The sequence below is a fragment of the Halichoerus grypus genome, chromosome 6 (genome assembly GCF_964656455.1).
Source record: "Halichoerus grypus chromosome 6, mHalGry1.hap1.1, whole genome shotgun sequence".
NCBI lineage: Eukaryota > Metazoa > Chordata > Mammalia > Carnivora > Phocidae > Halichoerus > Halichoerus grypus.
In genome coordinates, this window is record NC_135717.1 from 102,828,000 (window position 1) to 102,845,740 (window position 17,741).

Genomic DNA, 17,741 nt, shown 5'->3' on the forward strand with positions numbered 1-17,741 from the left:
TTTCATTCTTTCCCTGTAAAGGAGTCTGAGGGATTAGGAGAGTGTCTTAGCCATTTGACAACCTTTTTTAAGAGAATGACCATTATACCTACCCTTAAAGCATCAGAGTATCCTGGTAACGCTGTCATTGCTAACTGATTTGTACTTATGGAAACGCCCGGATTTTTTTCCTTCATACTTGGCCCAAAATTCACGGGTACTACTGAGAGGTGGTAGCATGAGAGACAGGGATGGCAAACCCACCAAACATGTCATAACTCCTCTTCCTGCCTGTGCTCATAAAAATCTTGACTAATCAGTTGTAATAGTCTTGCACATGTCCACATGTCATCTTAGATTCCTTCTCAACATGGCCGGCCAGGCCGCCACTCGCTGTGGATATGCTGGTTGGCCTGTAAGTTGAAACCCCTCACCATCCCTGAGCCAGTGGAATATAGCTGCCAAGAGGCATGGGTACTAAAACAGTAATGGTTTCCATAAAAATAAAAGTTTATCATTACACTGGGGCGCCTGAGTGGCTCAGATGGTTAAGCGTCTGCCTTCAGCTCAGGTCATGATCTCAGGGTCCTGGGATGGAGCCCCTCGTCGGGCTCCTGGCTCAGCGGGGAGCCTGCTTCCCCCTCTGCCCCTGCTCATGCTCTCTCTCTCTCTCTGTATCTCTGTATCTCAAATGAATAAATAAAATCTTTAAAAAAAAAAGTTTATCATTACAAAGTGTTTTCATATATACGAATATATACATGCTTTATATATATAAATCTTACATACAAAATAAATATACATAAATTTTTAATTTTAGATGTTATCACTTCTATTTGAATAAAGGTATTTCTGATCTTTTTTTTTTAAGATTTTATTTATTTATTTGACAGAGACATAGCGAGAGAGGGAACACAAGCAGGGGGAGTGGGAGAGGGAGAAGCAGGCTTCCCGCCGAGCAGGGAGCCTGATGCGGGGCTCGATCCCAGGACCCTGGGATCATGACCTGAGCCGAAGGCAGACGCTTAACGACTAAGCCACCCAGGCACCCCTTTCTGATAAATTTTTAAGCAGGTCTAAGAAGATTATACCTTTTGTATTTGGGGGTACTTTTTAGGAGATGTCCATAAGAATTTTCATTATTCTGCAAATATATTATCAGGTGAGTGAAAATTACCACACAAGGATTAAATTGCCACATTTGAGTTTTGCTATGAATAAGAAGCCTACAAAATGTGAAAAATCCAAGAAAAATACTAGGAAGAGACATTTATAAAGAAAGTCAATAATTTGGGCACAAATAAGTACCCTGACGGCTACTATAGTTTTAGCTAGAATTTATCATCACTAAAACTAATCCTGAGTTTTATTGCCTGCCTTCAAATTGAAAATTACTTGCTCATGAATAAAGGAGAGTTCCATTTAATCTATGTTCCCTAGAAGTAGCAGAATTTTGGTACTCCAGTGACTCATACTGGTTTCTGAGTAATTGCTCCATTTTGCTTCCAACGGTTTATAGTCAAGATGTGCACAGAGAACTGGGCCCTTCTCTGCCACATCACCACTGTGCGGACCTCCAGTTTCCCAACCTGTGAAAGCACCTCAGAGGGCAAGTGTGAAGATTACGTGAGTTGAGTCAAGAGGTTTGATGAGTGCCTGACACATAGCAGGTGTGCTCGGTAAAAGTATAGCCTTGATGAGAGACGGGTGATGGTGCTGATGATTGTTCTCGGTCTCTTTTTTCTCAGTAATTTTCTTGCTACTTCTGTTTCTCTCCATTATGGAAAATCTGCTCTTAAACAATTCTTAGACATCTGCTTCCCAATTCCTAACCATTCATTGATTCATTTACTTATTTATTCATTCATTCTGAGAATATGGCTATCAGCCTAACCTAGATTTAGGCTGGACAACTGTAGTCTCTTGCTCATCATTGTCTCACTGCAGTTGTGCGCTTGAGACTACACACCTTCTCGGTTCCCGGTGTCAGAGAAAGCCTCAGTTGCCAATGAATCACCCAGCCGTTCTGATGTTTCTAATTGGACTGCCAAGATCAAAATTGCTTCTCAAAAAAAAAAAAAAAACTTCAATGATATTTTTTTCCAGAACTTTAACCTCACATGACATAAATTTTTAACAATTGCTTCATAGGAAGTTTTTCATATTTCCCCATGGTTACAAAAGAATTACTAGCAAAGTTATTTGGCTATTTTATCATGAAGATTTATCCCTTTCTTCAATCTGCTTTAAAAAAAAATTTTTTTTAATTTCCTTGTGAAACTTATGGTGAGTTTATGGTGAAAATGGACTAGCAAAAAAAAAAAATAGGATGGTGATGAAAAGACTTTACTTTTCCAAAGATAGTCCTTTCCTAGGATTTTCAAGGACATCTTGGGTTTATTTCCTTTAAAGCTGCAGGTCTGGGGTGCCTGGGTGGCTCATTCGTTAGGCGTCTGCCTTCGGCTCAAGTCATGATCCCAGGGTCCTGGGATGAGCCCAGCATACCCAGCATCGGGCTCCCTGCGCAGCGGGAGGTCTGCTTCTCCCTCTCCCACTCCCCCTGCTTGTGTTCCCTCTCTCGCTGTGTCTCTCTCTGTCAAATAAATAAATAAAATCTTTTAAAAAAATAAAAATAAAGCTGCAAGTCTGGAGCTTAAGCTCCTCTGTTCTGTTTGTTATAATGCTAGGGTAGGATATAGTGAACTGATATTCTGGAGAAAACAAGAATGTCAAGGGTATTTAAAAAAAAAGTGAGACACAATTCTAATCAATCCTCCTTCAGAGGATATATAGAAATCAGATTAAACAACAACATTTACCTCATTAACATCAGATTCTTAACAGTAGAGAAGAGCCAGGCCAAGAGAAGAAGATAAAGGTGAGCCCAACATTTGGGGTCCTCTTGACCTCAAGGATGAGTGAGAGGCTGAGCAGAGCATTGATCCCAGAGGTACAAGGAAAAATAAAACACTCCTGGAGTCCAAGTTCTGCCAAGGATACGTGTCTTGGTAACCCAACCTTTACATTGGGGCGGGACACTGAAGAAGGCATCCTAGAAATAAAGAGGAACTGGAAGTCGGCCACCACTTCTGACTCCAGCCCAACTTCCAGGGATCTGGATCATCTCAGCAAGGGTGAAAGAAAGACTTTGACTAGCAAAAACAGAAAGAGTGTATCACTGGAAAACCAGTACTAAAGGGAAAGCTAACAGTAGTTTTCCGACAGAATGAAAATGATTCCAGATGAAAGTATAGAGGGAGAAGAATGCAATTTAAATGGTAAATATGGTGATATGTGATTAAATCTAGTTGAAACTGCATGCTTACAAATCTATAGAGGCAGAAAGTAGATTACTGGTTGCCAGGGCCTGGGAAGAGGGGTAATGGGGAGGACTGCTAATGAGCACAGGATTTCTTTTTAGAGAAGTGAAAATGTTCTCAAATTATATTGTGATGATGGTTGCACAATTCTGGGAGTACACTAAAATCTATTGAATTGTACACTATATTTATAAAGGTGAATTTGATGGCATACAAATTATCTCTCAAAGAAGCTTTTTAAAAAAAGAACAGAAACATATATTACATCAACAACATGTCAATTAAGGGGGGGGGCGCTCCATGGACTTGAAGTGTTCTGAAGTCATTGAATGATCTGGGAAGAGGACAGATTAGGAATTAGTCACTAGTGATGTTTTATGCACATATTATAGGTATGTTGTGTCATATTTCATACAACACACACATATTTTTTTTAAAAAGAATGAGAGGCAACAAAGTCAAAGGGGTTAGTACTAACATACACCACTTTACCAGACAGTTCTTCCTTAAAGAACCCTAACAAAACAGCGATATGGTTTGCAAGTAGACAGAGAATGGGAAGAGAAAACTTTTCTCTTGTTTTTTCTTCCTAAAATGGTGCCTATAAGAGAATTGTAAAGAGTAAATGATATGAATAAACTTAGTAAACACAGTAGGTACAGATCACCCCAAACAATGAAATATGAAGGTTTAAATAATACAACTGACTTATAGTAGGAAAGCTAGGACTTTACAAATATTATTCTGCTTTATAAATGCTTTACTATTGTAAACCTTTTTCACTGGCTTTAAATTACCAAAATCAGGAGGAGCACTGTTCTGTCTGCTCTTGGAGCTTAGCAGATTGCCTGCACACAATAACAAATCAAATATTTGTTACTTGATGGAATATATAAATATTTGAATGCATTCATAAATGGATAGAAGACAGGACTTCCAGAAGCTAGATGTTTAGGATTTCCTCATGGCAGGAGGGAAATACACTTTTTTCTTTTTCTATTACAATATACATTGTAATTATCATCAATGCTTAAAAAATAGAAAGTAACACATTTGTAGAATTTTAAAAATTTCTGAGTGAAAGTGAATAAATTCACCCTCTGGAGGTATACACCTGTTACCTCTAGTTATAGGATTCACTTTCTACATTGTCACTTCTGAGTGATGTTAATCCTGATTTCTGATTTAGAACCACTTCACCTGCTTTCCTTTTGGAAAGAAACTTCCAAGGTCAGTGCTCTTCCTCCAGACTGCCTTGCCTAAAATTACGGCAAGTATTCCAAAATCTCCAAAGAAGGAAAGTCCCCAGTCTCTTATTCTTAAGTTTCTCTTCCCTTAATTTTTCTTTTATTTAACATTATTCAACAGCTATAATTCAAGATCATTTCTTTTTACTATTCAAGTGTGAATGAAGAACAATTCCTAATAAACATTTTTTGTTGTTTTTCTATTGTTAAATGGTTCTCTTCTTATGTAACAATGTTGCTTGAAAGTCAGAATGAACTTGGTCCTTTTCAAATTCAATTTACCAAGCTGTCGGCCCAGCTGTGACTTGAACAGTTTGAACTCCGTGGAAGGCGTAGAGTATCTAAATTACATCTCCGAAGAAACTAGCTCAGAGAAAGCCCGGTCCGTCCCACGGGGCGTGGCCAAAATGAAGTCCAGGCCTGGGTGGGTCAATGACAGAAGTGGCCACGAGGTGGAGCCTGCAGCAGAGACAGGAATGGAGGAATTGAGACAGAATGGGTCAGCAGCCAGAGTTCACAGGAGGAAATGCCAGTGGCTATTCGCAGAAAGGAGCCAGAGACTCAGAGTCCTGGAATGAAATGGCATCTCGGAGCAGAAGGGGACTTGTGCAGACAGGCAAGAGCAGAGGGGGCTCCAGTACCCACCACCAGGACAAACCTCACCTTCCTAGGCCTGCATTGAGACCACCCTCCACTGACCTGCTAGCTCTGTGCGGGGACTCTGGTCCTGGGGCATCTCAAAGATGACCAGCAGCTTCTCATAAGCAATAAGACACAGCTCAAAGATGGATGGGAGAATTGTTCTACATGGGAAATAACAGTCATAAAAGTGAGATTTCATTCCACCAAGAAATTTGGAATCAGAGGGTTGGTACAAAAAAAAAATTAAGTAGAAAGCCTAATTTTATCACCTCCAGAAGTGACTGGGAAAGCAACATTAGCATGAGATCATCAATGGAAAATGAACTTTGGCTAGTGATGAGAAAAGGAGTTCAGAAAAACATAGTAAGAATTCATTAAAAAAGTATTGTCATGTGTTTACTTTTTAAAGTATTGGTTTCTATATTTTGATATGGTTTTATTATAGTATGAAGTGTGAATGAATGTTACATTAAATAATACTATATGTACATGATATTGATATTGTTTATCCCCAGAGCCAAGATCTACAAGAGTCACATCTAGAGATGATATTTTAAACTCCACATTTAATGACTCAAGAGGCATGGGCATTGGCCAACACAGACCAACCAGAACCAGCCTTCGTTCTTGAGATGGCTTCTGGAAGCTCTTCTCTGGGGCTGGGCATTAAGTCTTTTGTTAGGAGTTAGGAGAGGAGGTCCCAAGGGAAGGGCCAGACTAAGGCAGCAGGAGGACAATATCTACCAATACTTATGAGAGCATGTCAGTTGTTTCACAAGCTGTGTTACAGTGCACACTCATAGCATCAGCTCTGGTTACAGTGTGTGGGCTAACTCTGAGCAGAGGTCTGACAGCACATGGGACTCTGTAGCCAGACTGCTGGGGACTGAATCCTAGACCCGGCATTTCCTAGCTCTGTGACCTTGGGCAGGCTTAAAGAATCTCTAAAAAGCACTGAGGTGAGGATTACAGGACTTAATTTCTGCAGTGCTTAGAAGATTTCTGGCATAGTAAATGCTCAATTTAGCCAATACTGTATCTATTGAGACTGGTGATCTGGAACACTGTACAGAGCAGAAAACAAATTATTGTGATTGATTAGCAGTGCATCCGACTGGCCAGGGAAGGGATGTGGCAATAAGTGCAATAGGCTTGCCAGCTCTAGTCTAGCCCTAAATTCCAAGCTGAGCACATTACATGTCAGCAGCATCAGCACAACCATGATACACAAAGGGAGGACCCTTACAAGCCCTTTGGCTCAAGTCCCAACATAAAATCAGTGATGGGCACACCACTTACTCTTTTTCAATACTGGCCATGACGACTGACCATTTTAAGGTCTTGCCGGGCAGTGGCCCTCAAAAAAATAAACTTTGCTTTGGGTCACCATCTGGAAACCTTACAAGTTCTATCTTTCCCTCTGTCCCATCTTTGGGCTCCTGAGAGTTTGGGAGATGGCATTTCCAAAAACTCCATTTACTGGAGGCTGACCATTGTCAGATCTGAAGTCAGAGATCTGATAGGGGCCTGAGATAAGAGGTGTAAAAGCAACACCTGTGCTTCTCTTCACCACGCTTGTGTGGTCATTTCATACCATCTTCACACCTCCCAGGCTATAAGTCTTCATCTGCTATGTATTCTCACTATGACCCAAGTTCTTGTGTATATCTTACAAAATGGTGTGATTTCACTAAAAATAATTTGGAATGTAAGTGGCCACTTTGGTGAACTTTTAATATGATGAAAACTGTCTATCTTAGAGATAACTTAGGGCAAAAAGGCAAGACAATTCCTAACATTCATTGCTTGGCTGTTTTTTTCATGGTAAGAAGCTTCTAACCAAAATTCTGACTTCATGAAAGGATTTTTTTTTTTTTTTTTGGTCCAAAGCTAATGAAAAATGTGGAAAAACTAAAAACATTCAGTTCCACTAAAATCTTGCCATTTCCTACACTCTACCCTAACCCCACTTCCTTTGAATACTGCTCTAGCCACCCACTCCTCCTCTTTCCCACTCTCTCCAGGATCCTCTTCTCTTTCCCCCAAAGCCCTCCACCTTGACACATCCTTCTGCTCTGCTCCCATCCCCAAAGGACAAGTTCTTCCAAAAATAAGTCCACCAAAATAGGATAAGAAACAGGTAGATTGTAAGCAAAAGAATTTTTCCAAGTCCTGAGAAAAAAAGACAAAAATTTACCAAGAACTTACGATACTGCTAGAAACTAAGAATCCCTGCCTCCCTGAACTAAAGCAACTAGAACAGTAGGTTCTTTAGATGCTAAAGTCTGGCTTTAAAATGTTAAGTGGAAGGCTCAGAAAAGGATCTAGCTATTCCTGATTCCTTTGAACAGAAGAGAAAACATAAGATGTGAGATAAGGCTTATTTACTGGGGCCACACCCATTGCATTTCCAATAAATGCTGCCATGCAGCCACTGTCATTTGACAAAAGGAACAATGAGGACAGATTTTGTTCTATCACCAAACTTTTATTTTGAGGTGATAAAATCATCTCTAGATTATGACAGTAGTGTAGATCTGTACCAAGACTGCTTTTGTGGCCAACCTCTGGACTAGTCAGAGGATAGCTAAAAGGGGGGTTCTTAGAGCTACTACCATCTTTATTAGTTAAGTAATTGCAATCTCAGGATGTCTTGTGATTCACATAACATTTCCTTCATGCAGAACCTCATCTTGACTGCATTAATCCTTGCCTTAAGAAATCGCCCAAAATGAAGACTCAGCTGGTTTCTGCTCTCCTGCCCTAAGAATTTCTCGGCCAAACCCATAAGCAAATTAATCCCTAAGTTAGTAGAGAGAAAGAAGCAATAAAAACAATAGCAGAAATTAATAAAATAGACTAAAATATATAGAATTAATGGAACTGAATTTATAATTAAAAACATTTCCATAAAGAAAAACTCTAGGCCCAGAGAACTTTACAAGTGAACGCTATCTAATACTTATGGAAGACATAATAGTAACACTGTAAAAAATCTTTCAGCAAATAGAGGAGTAAGGAAAACTTGTCAACTCTTCTCTAAGTCTAGAATTATGCTATTACCAAAATCAGACAAAGATAGTACTTGGAAAAAAATAGTGATCAAAATCCCACATGTACACAGATGCATAAATAACAAATTTATTCATAGCCAAATTTAAAAAAAATATATTTCTAAATACTAGCAATAAAAAATTGAGAAAGTAAATTAAGAAGAAAAATACGTTTCAATGATATCAAAAACCATAAAATATTCAGGTTAAATTCAACACAATATATTCCAGATCGGTAAAACAAAAAACAAACAAACCAACCAAAAAAACCCAAAAAACAAAAAACCAAAACAAAACCCAGAAAACGTTGCTGAGAAAAATTAAAGACTTAAATAAATGGAGATATATGTCATGTTTATGGATTGGTAGATTCAACATGGTTAAGAAATTAATTTTTCATAAACTGATCGATAGATTCAACATAATTCCAATCAAACTACCAGAAGACTTTTTGGGGGGTGGGTGTGGGGGCGGCTGGAGAGTAGGATTTGACAAACTGATTCTAAAATTTACATGGAAATATAATGGACTTAGAAAAAATCAAACAATTTTGAAAAAGATGAATCAAGTTGTAGGAATTCTACTATCTGAATTCAAAACATCATAAACCAACAGTTATAAAGATGTAGTGTTATACAGGCCTATGGATAAATACATATAGCTCATGGAACAAAATAGAGTACAGAAATAGATCCACATAGAAGGTCAATTGATTTTTGACAAAGGTGCTAAGGTAATTGAATGGGAAAAGATAGTTTTTTCAGCAAACAATGCTGGAAGGTCCATAGGGAAGGAAAATGAACCCCAACCCTTAATTTAGACCATATGCTAAAATTAATTTCAAATGGATCATAGGCCTAAACATAAAGCTTAAACTATAAAAGTCTAGAAGGAAACAGAAGAGAAAATCTTTGTGACCTTGGGTTATGCAGAGATTTCTTAGAACACAAAAAACATGAATCATAAAAGAAAAAAATTTGATAAATTAGACTTCATCAAAATTAAGAATTTCTGATCTTTGGAAGATGTCATTTAAAAAATTAAATGTACAGTTACAAACTGGAAGAAAACATTTTAAATACATATGACCAAGTACTCCTTTATAAAATATGTAAGGAAGTTATAATAATAAGACAGTCAATCCAATTAAAATCGGAAAAACAATTTAACACACACTTCACAAAAGACAGTTTAAGAATGGACAGTAATCACATGGAGAAGTACTTAAAATCACAGAGTCATTAGAAAACACAAATTAAAATGATGATGAGGTATCATCACTAGAAGGGCTGAAATTAAAGCACTTTTTTTCAGGTGTGGCAAGGATAGAGAGCACGTGAAACTCACGCATTGCTGATAGGAATGTAAAATGGTACACGTTTTGGAAAGTAGTTTGACAGTTTCTTCTGAAAAATATGACTGAGCAATTCCACTCCTAGGTATTTACCTAACTGAAATGAAAATATATATTCACACCAAGATCTGTACACAAATATTTATAGCGGCTCTGTAGAGACCCTAAGTGGAAGCAATCTGAAGGTCTGTCAATAGGTAAGTGGGTAAGCAAAATTGTGGTATGTTCATACAATTCAGTATCATCCAGTAATAAAAAGGAGCAATGTGGGTAAATATCAAACATATTACTCAGGGTAAAAGAAGCTAGACACCAAAAGTACATATTGTATTATTCAATTTATATAAAATGTTAGAAATAAAAAACCTCATCTATAGGTGACTGAAAAGTAAATCAATGGTTGCCTAGGCAGGGAAGTGGGAGGAAGTAAGGATTCACTGGAAAGGGGCCAAAGGAAATTTTTAAGGTAAAGAACATGTTTTATATCTTGATTGCAGTGGTAGTTACATAGATGTGTGCATTTGTCTTTAAACTGTACTCTTTTTTTAAAAATGAAGTATAATTGGCATACAACATTATATTAGTTTCAGGTACACAACATAATGACTCGAAATTTGTGTATATTCTGAAATATTACCACAATAAGTCTAGTTAACACCCATAACCATACACAGTTACGGAATTTTTTTTCTTATAATGAGAACTTTTAAGATTTACTCTCTTAGCAACTTTCAGATACGCAGTATAGTATTAACTATAGTCACCATACTGTACATGACATCCCCATGACTCATTTATAACTGGAAGTCTGTATCTTTTTTTTTTTTAAGATTTTATTTGACAGAGAGACACAGCGAGAGAGGGAACACAAGCAGGAGGAGTGGGAGAGGGAGAAGCAGGCTCCCCGCTGAGCAGGGAGCCCGACGCGGGGCTTGATTCCAGGACCCTGGGATCATGACCTGAGCCGAAGGCAGACACTTAATGACTGAGCCACCCAGGAGGCCTTGGAAGTCTGTATCTTTTGACTTCCTTCACCCATTTCGCCCACTCCACCCACCCCCACCAATGGCAACCACCAATCTGTTCTCTGTACTAATGAGCTTGTTTATTTTTTAGATTCCCTATATATGGATATCCTAAGGTATTTGTCTTTCTCTGACTTATTTCACTTAGCATAATGTCTTCGAGGTTCATCATGTTGCTGCAAATGGCAAGATCTCATTCTTTTATATGGCGGAATAATTTTCCATTGTATATGTATATACCACATCTTTAAAATCCATTCATCCATCAATGCACACTTGGTTTGTTCTATATTTGGTTATTGTAAATAATGGTGCAATAAACATAGGGGCGCATGTCTCTTTTTGAATTAGTGTTTTTGTTTACTTCAGATAAATACCCAGAAGTGGAATTGCTGGGTCATAAGGTAGTTCTAACTTTAATTTTTGAGGAACCTCCACACCATTTTCTATAATGTCTCCACCAAATTACATTCCTATCAACAGTATATGAGGATTTCCTTTTCTCCACATCTTCCCCAACATGTGTTGTTTCGTGTGTGTGTGTGTGTGTGTGTGTGTACAACAGCCATTCTAACAGGTTTGAGGTGATATCTCATTGCGGTTTTGATCTGCATTTCTCTGATGAGTAGCGGTGTTAAGTATTTTTTCATGTACCTGTTGGCCATCTGTATGTCTTCTTTGGAAAAATTTATATTCACATCCTCTGCTCATTTTTCAATCAGATTGTTTTCTTTGCTACCGAGTCATATGAGTTCTTTATATATTTTGAATACTAGCCCCTTATCAGATATATTATTTGCAAATGTTTTCTCCCATTTGGTAAGTTTGCCTTTTTGCTTTGTTAATGGTTTCCTTTGCCATGCAGAAGCTTTTTAGTTTGATATAGTTCCACTCATTTATTTTTGCTTTTGTTGTCTTTGCTTTTGTTGTCAAATCCAAAAAATCATTGCCAAAACTGATGTCAAAGAGCTTAACCCTTATGTTTTTTTTCTAGGAGTTTTATGGTTTCAAGGTCTTACATTCAATACATTTAATACATTTTGGGTTAATTTTTACGTATGGTGTAAGAGAGTGATCCAGTTTCATTCTTTTACATGTGGCTGTCCAGTTTTCCCAACACCATTTACTGAAGAGACTATACTCTTAAAATTGGTGTATCTTACAGTGTATAAAATATCTCAATAAAGTTAGTTTTAAAAATAATTATTTAGCTGCGCCATATAGAAAAATTGCAGATATTCAACAAATTATGATTTATAAAAATGTCATTTTTACAGATAGCTCAAATTTATGAATGAATGAAATATATTATTTAGAATTAATTCAAATTGAATTTTTGAAGGAGTTTTTACCATAAGTAATATTTGTGTGATAATGGGGAGACTTTTAAAAATGACAAATATATGCATCTTCCCCTTAAGAATCACTTTAAGCCACTATTTTTGGTGGATAATTGGAACTGGTAAGAAAAAAGTCATTGAATGCTATTTTAAGTTTTGGGATCTCTTATACCTAGTTACTTTTAATCAACTTTAATCAAGAGTGAGATAGCCCTATCTACCACAAATTTAACTCAACAAACATAATATTCTCAAAAAGATGTTGGAATATGGTCTTAAAAATAATAATTTTATAAGTAAAAAAACTTGTTTTCTTCTCAGTAGAAAACTAGAAATACTAATTTCTTAGGATGAAGACAATATTTGAAAAACTTCTTAACAAGAGTTATAAAAGCACTCTGGGGGGCACCTGGGTGTCTCAGTTGGTTAAGTGCCTGACCTTTGATTTCAGCTCAGGTCATCTCATGTTCCTGGGATTGAGCCCTGTGTCAGGCTCTGCACTGGGATTCTCTCTCTCCCTCTGCCCCTCTCCCCTCTTCACTCTCTCTCTCTCAAAAAATAAAATTAAATAAAAATAAAAATAAAAGCATTCTGGAATTGTTGAATCATTATATTGTATACCTGAAAATAATATAACACTGTATGTTAACTATACTAGAATTAAAATAAAATAAAATAAGAGTTATAAAAGCATTTAAAGATAAAATTTGGGGCACCTGGGTGGCTCACTCAGTTAAGCGTCTGCCTTCGGCTCAGGTCATGATCTCAGGGTCCTGGGATCGAGCCCCATGTCATCGGGCTCCCTGCTCAGCGAGAGCCTGCTGCTCCCTCTCCCTCTCCACTTGTGCTCTCTCTTACTATTTCTGTCTCTCTCTCAAATAAATAAATAAAATCTTAAAAAAAAAAGATAAAATTCAAGATACCCTCCATAACATTCAATGAAACAATGTCATTTGCCTAATTTAGAAATTTTAGTTTAAAAAAACCCAAATCTTCAGGGGCGCCTGGGTGGCTCAGTCGTTGGGCAGCTGCCTTCGGCTCAGGTCATGATCTCGGGGTCCTGGGATCGAGCCCCGTGTCGGGCTCCCTGCTCAGCGGGAAGCCTGCTTCTCCCTCTCCCACTCCCCCTGCTTGTGTTCCCTCTCTCACTGTGTCTATCTCTGTCAAATAAATAAAATCTTAAAAAAAAAGAAAAAAGAAAAAAACACAAATCTTCAGACACAATTACATCAATGTAGTCAATTTCAAAAAGCATGAAATTCTTGTTTCTCATATTGTTTTGTCCTATATGTGTTTATGTTTCTATTTTAGGATGATTAAGAAATTTACTGCAGTCAAGAAGTCCTTCTGGGAAAAAAAAAAACCTATTGAGGTGCATTATTTCAAAAATAGAATAAGGAAAAAAGAGCAGCAAATAGACTGTGACAACCTGGAAAAGCAGTGACAACATAGTCAGCTTTTGTTCTTTATCAGCTCCTTCTTAAATATTTTCCTTCCTGGGGCGCCTGGGTGGCTCAGTCGTTAAGCGTCTGCCTTCAGCTCAGGTCATGGTCCCAGGGTCCTGGGATCGAGCCCCACATCGGGCTCCCTGCTCCGCGGGAAGCCTGCTTCTCCCTCTCCCACTCCCCCTGCTTGTGTTCCCTCTCTCGCTGTGTCTCTGTCTGTCAAATAAATAAGTAAAATCTTAAAAAAATAAAAAATAAATATTTTCCTTGCTGACATCCAAGTGGTTAGATCAACTGTCAAGGAGTGGTTAGCTTCTAAAGGGCAAGCTAAGGTATTTGAGGCCAACTGATGTAAAACATATACTAGAAGCATTTCAGGTGAAATTGGTCTCTTGGTAGGATTGCCAGATAAAATACAGCGTCGCCAGTTAAATTCATATTTCAGATAAAATTTTTTACTATAGGTATGCCCCATGCAGTATTTATTATACTAAAAAGTATTTATTATTTATCTGAAAATCAAAATTAACTGGGTGTCCTGTATTTTTATTTGCTTTATATGTCAACCCTATCTCTTGCAGTGATTAATATAATTCAGTAAAATAATAGTTCATAATCTGTTAGGGATTTTGTAAAATAGACTTAACATATTCTTAAAACAGAATTGAACAAGCTGGCAGAGTTCCTTCCTTATCTTTCAGGTACATCGTCCATATTGTTTTCTGGATAACAAATGTTACTCAACTGTATGGATAAAAAGTAAGTAATTAAGTAATAAAACCCATTTGTATGGGGGAAATATTCAATACCCCATTGCTTCAGTAAAGGCTATAATGGTTCTGGATTGCATAGAGTTCAACCTCCAGAGAGGAAAAAACCTTTCTGAGGAAGGTTGACAGGAAGTACATCTTAATTTCCTTTGGGAAATTTCCCATGCATTTGGCTATGGCACTCTCCTCTGTACACAAACACACACACACACACACACACACACACACACACACACACACTTTCTGTTTGTTTCTGTTGCAACAGAGTTCATTTTATCTGAAAGAAGTTAGAAGGCGTTTACTTGGACTATGTCATTAACATTTCTAACTTGTTGAGTGGTTTCCATGTTTCTCAGAGGTCTTCACCCTGTAAAGGCTGATGGATGGGCTGACAGAGCCTTCTAGGCTTCGGGTGGTGTAATGTGAGCTCAGTGCCTGGAAACAATAAAACAGCAATTTTCTGAGAGATTTGCCTGCAAAAGAGCCAGGAACATAAAAGCCTTTTCCGTTTCCCACCCTAAGCCTCTTCTTTTCTCTCAGTCCCAGGAGGGGTTTGGGAGACTGTATCCTGTCAGGTTAATTGAGGGTGATGTTAAATGTAGCCTCAGCGGCGGCTATCGTAACTAGAAGGGAGAGAGCCCTGGAGCAGGAATCAGAAGAGCTGGGCTCCAGTCTGCCCAGAGTGGAGGCTTCAAGTCGGGAACAACAGAGGCAAAGGCTGCAGGGGTGGGAAAATGTCAGGTCTCCTCTCTTGAAAGCTGGATAAGGCTATCCAGTCACATTTGACAAACAATGGTTCTGGCTCCAGTAGTGGCTTCGAACTAGGAGAAGGCTCGTCCCCAGTTAAGTCCATCAGAACTGGGCCAGACTGTCTAAAACTTCATGCTGGGTAATGTCCACAACACTGCGCTCTCAGAGGGCTGCGCCTTGAAACTGGGTCTCTTTATGTTACAAGACAAGAAGGGATATGCATCTTCAACCATGTGTCCTAAAGACAGATTCAGGGTAAGGAGATCTAGACTAGAGTGATGTGAGGGGCTACCAGTGGGATTTGGGTTCCCCAAGGCAGTTTTGTAACAGTAAGCAATTAACTTTAATTCTGGAGAAGTCTAGATTCAGGATCCCCCATCTGGTACCCCAGCCTGGGGGACACTTTCTGATTTAAAATGCATGGAATTGTGACAGTTCTGTCCACCTTTGCTACTTCTTCTTTGGTAATCTAACAATCATATAATAGTTTACTTCCAGGTTCACCCAGTAATCTGTAACTATTCCAAATAATAAATAACTATAACCTTAAAATAAGGTCTCTGGAAGTCCTAAAAAATAATGTTGGAGAAGTCTCTTTTAATGAACCTTTTGGCTCTCATGAGGAAACCACCTATATTTTCAGGGCTTAAAATCCTAATTGAGGTTAACTTATATGATGTTGTGATATGATAGAGAAATTGGCTGTGTCTTATTGCCCTACAAGGGACAGGACTATCAGTAAAGATAGCAAAAGGGTTATTAGTCCAGGGTCCCCGAGCTCCCTCTACCTCAGGGCAAGGCTAGGAGCCAGTGTTAAGCTCACACTGAAGATGGCAAAGGTGAGAGGGGCTGGGAGGAATGCAGCCAGACCCTGAGGAGAGAGTTGGATTCTTCTGAGATGGAGGAAACAGATAATCGAAATCAGGTCTTTTTTTTTTTTTTTTTTTTAAGATTTTATTTATTTGACAGAGAGAGACACAGCGAGAGCAGGAATACAAGCAGGGGGAGTGGGAGAGGGAGAAGCAGGCTTCCTGCTGAGCAGGGAGCCCGATGCAGGACTTGATCCCAGGACCCCGGGATCATGACCTGAGCCGAAGGCAGACGCTTAATGACTGAGCCAGCCAGGCACCCCAAAACCAGGCCTTTCAAAATCGCAGGCTTCCACTGGTGGACACTTCTACTCTTCAATCCCATGCAGTGTCTCAGAGGGTGACAGGACAATGAAGGGGTGCACATGGATGCCAGGAAAATGAACTCAAATTGCTACAGCCTTGAAAGCCTCAGCGGGTCCAGTGGCCAAGCCACGAGGGGACAGAAGCCACAGATGCCATGGGCAGCAGGACTGTAAATAGAAAGCACACCCACCTTAGAATGGAGGTATGAGCCAGAGACAAACACAACACTTCTGATCCAAACTGGGAACACTTTCCAATCTTCCATACTGATGCTCAACCCACATCTCTGGCCTTGGCCTAGAAACTGGCCCCAAAGCAGCTACGTGTTAGTCACTCTCATCTTCTCCTTGCACACAGCAACAGTGGGGAGGCCGTCTGGAGACATCTTTTCCAGCCACAGCCAGAAGTCAGAGGACAGACTGGCCACCGGGCAGAAGCAGACTGGACTTCAGAAGCTCTGGCTTGGTCGCAGGAGCCGTGGGAAGCATGTGAACACTGGCCAGCCATCGTGAGGTCTTTCCAGAAGGACACTCTGATTGTGCTGGTTCAGCCTCCCATCTCCTGTCTAACCTTCTTCCTGGCATCACTTCCAGGCCTTTGCTGCCAGCACGTGCCTTGGGGACTGATTGCGATGGTGATTTTCTCTTTCTATAAGATGCATCTCATATCACTAACATCACTAATTTCTTCACTTTCTTGCATCCCATCAGTCATTCCACTTCATCTCTGGATTTCATTAATGAGCCATTGACTCCCTCTTCCAGATCATTAGTGAAGATGTCAGATTCTGACCGGACCTAATACCAGTTCTCATGGCTCAAAGCCAGCTTCCATGAGAGCTCCCACGGGAGGCATTCATCACTCCTGAACATGCGCCTTCTTTATCCCAAACCAATTTTAACCTATTTTGCAAGAAACACTTCTTGGGATGTTGTAAAAATTAATGTTTTCCCAAGGAAGTCCCAATTTCCAGAGGATCAGAACAGATGGTCACATGACCCAATAGAATATACGCAGCCCTGAAATCCTGGCTCCCACTGGCCAGATAGAGTAGGCTCATTGATCCATTCATTTTTGTCTCCAGAAGAACAAAAGGATTACATCCTTCTGCGATAATCCTCTATGCTTTTTATGCCTTTCCAGCATCACACTTTTCTGTTGATTTGCCTTTTCTATTTGACAGAAGCTTTTGATTTCAGTCCATCTTCCCAGTTCCTGTTAGGGTGCTTTATGGAAGTCAGCAGGTTCCTGGATTGGCAGTGGAACATTCATAGACATCTGAGATTGAAGTTGAGAGAAGACGATGTTCTCCATGGCTAGGAGAGCAGGTATTGTTCCTGGGGTTTCTTGACCTTTCTTTACCCACTCCCAGTGGAAATCAGGTTCTAGTGATAAGAACTGAATCAAAGAAAATGATCTGGTACATCAGGTCAATTTCTTTTTCTTTTTAATCCCTAGATGCCTGTTTACACAGAGTATTCGAGTTTCAACACCAACTTTTTCTTCTTTGTCTTGTAATTTCCTTCTGAAATTTAGAAAAAGAAGAGTACTTTTCTTCCGTCTACTAAAATACTGTTTTTGATTAAAGGAACATATAAAATTATAGCTCTATCATCACTATGCCTTGTGAATAACGCTTAT

General features: G+C 39.1%; 1 protein-coding gene across 1 annotated transcript in view; it reads right to left on the reverse strand.

The window, feature by feature from the left end:
- Positions 1–4,370: 4,370 nt before the first annotated feature.
- LOC118525944 (uncharacterized) overlaps positions 4,371–17,741 on the reverse strand; it is a 343,595-nt gene continuing 330,224 nt past the window's right edge. The window contains exon 6 of the mRNA XM_078074102.1: positions 4,371–5,005. The gene's annotated coding sequence lies outside the window, so the exon portion shown is untranslated. The remainder of the gene's footprint in view (positions 5,006–17,741) is intronic.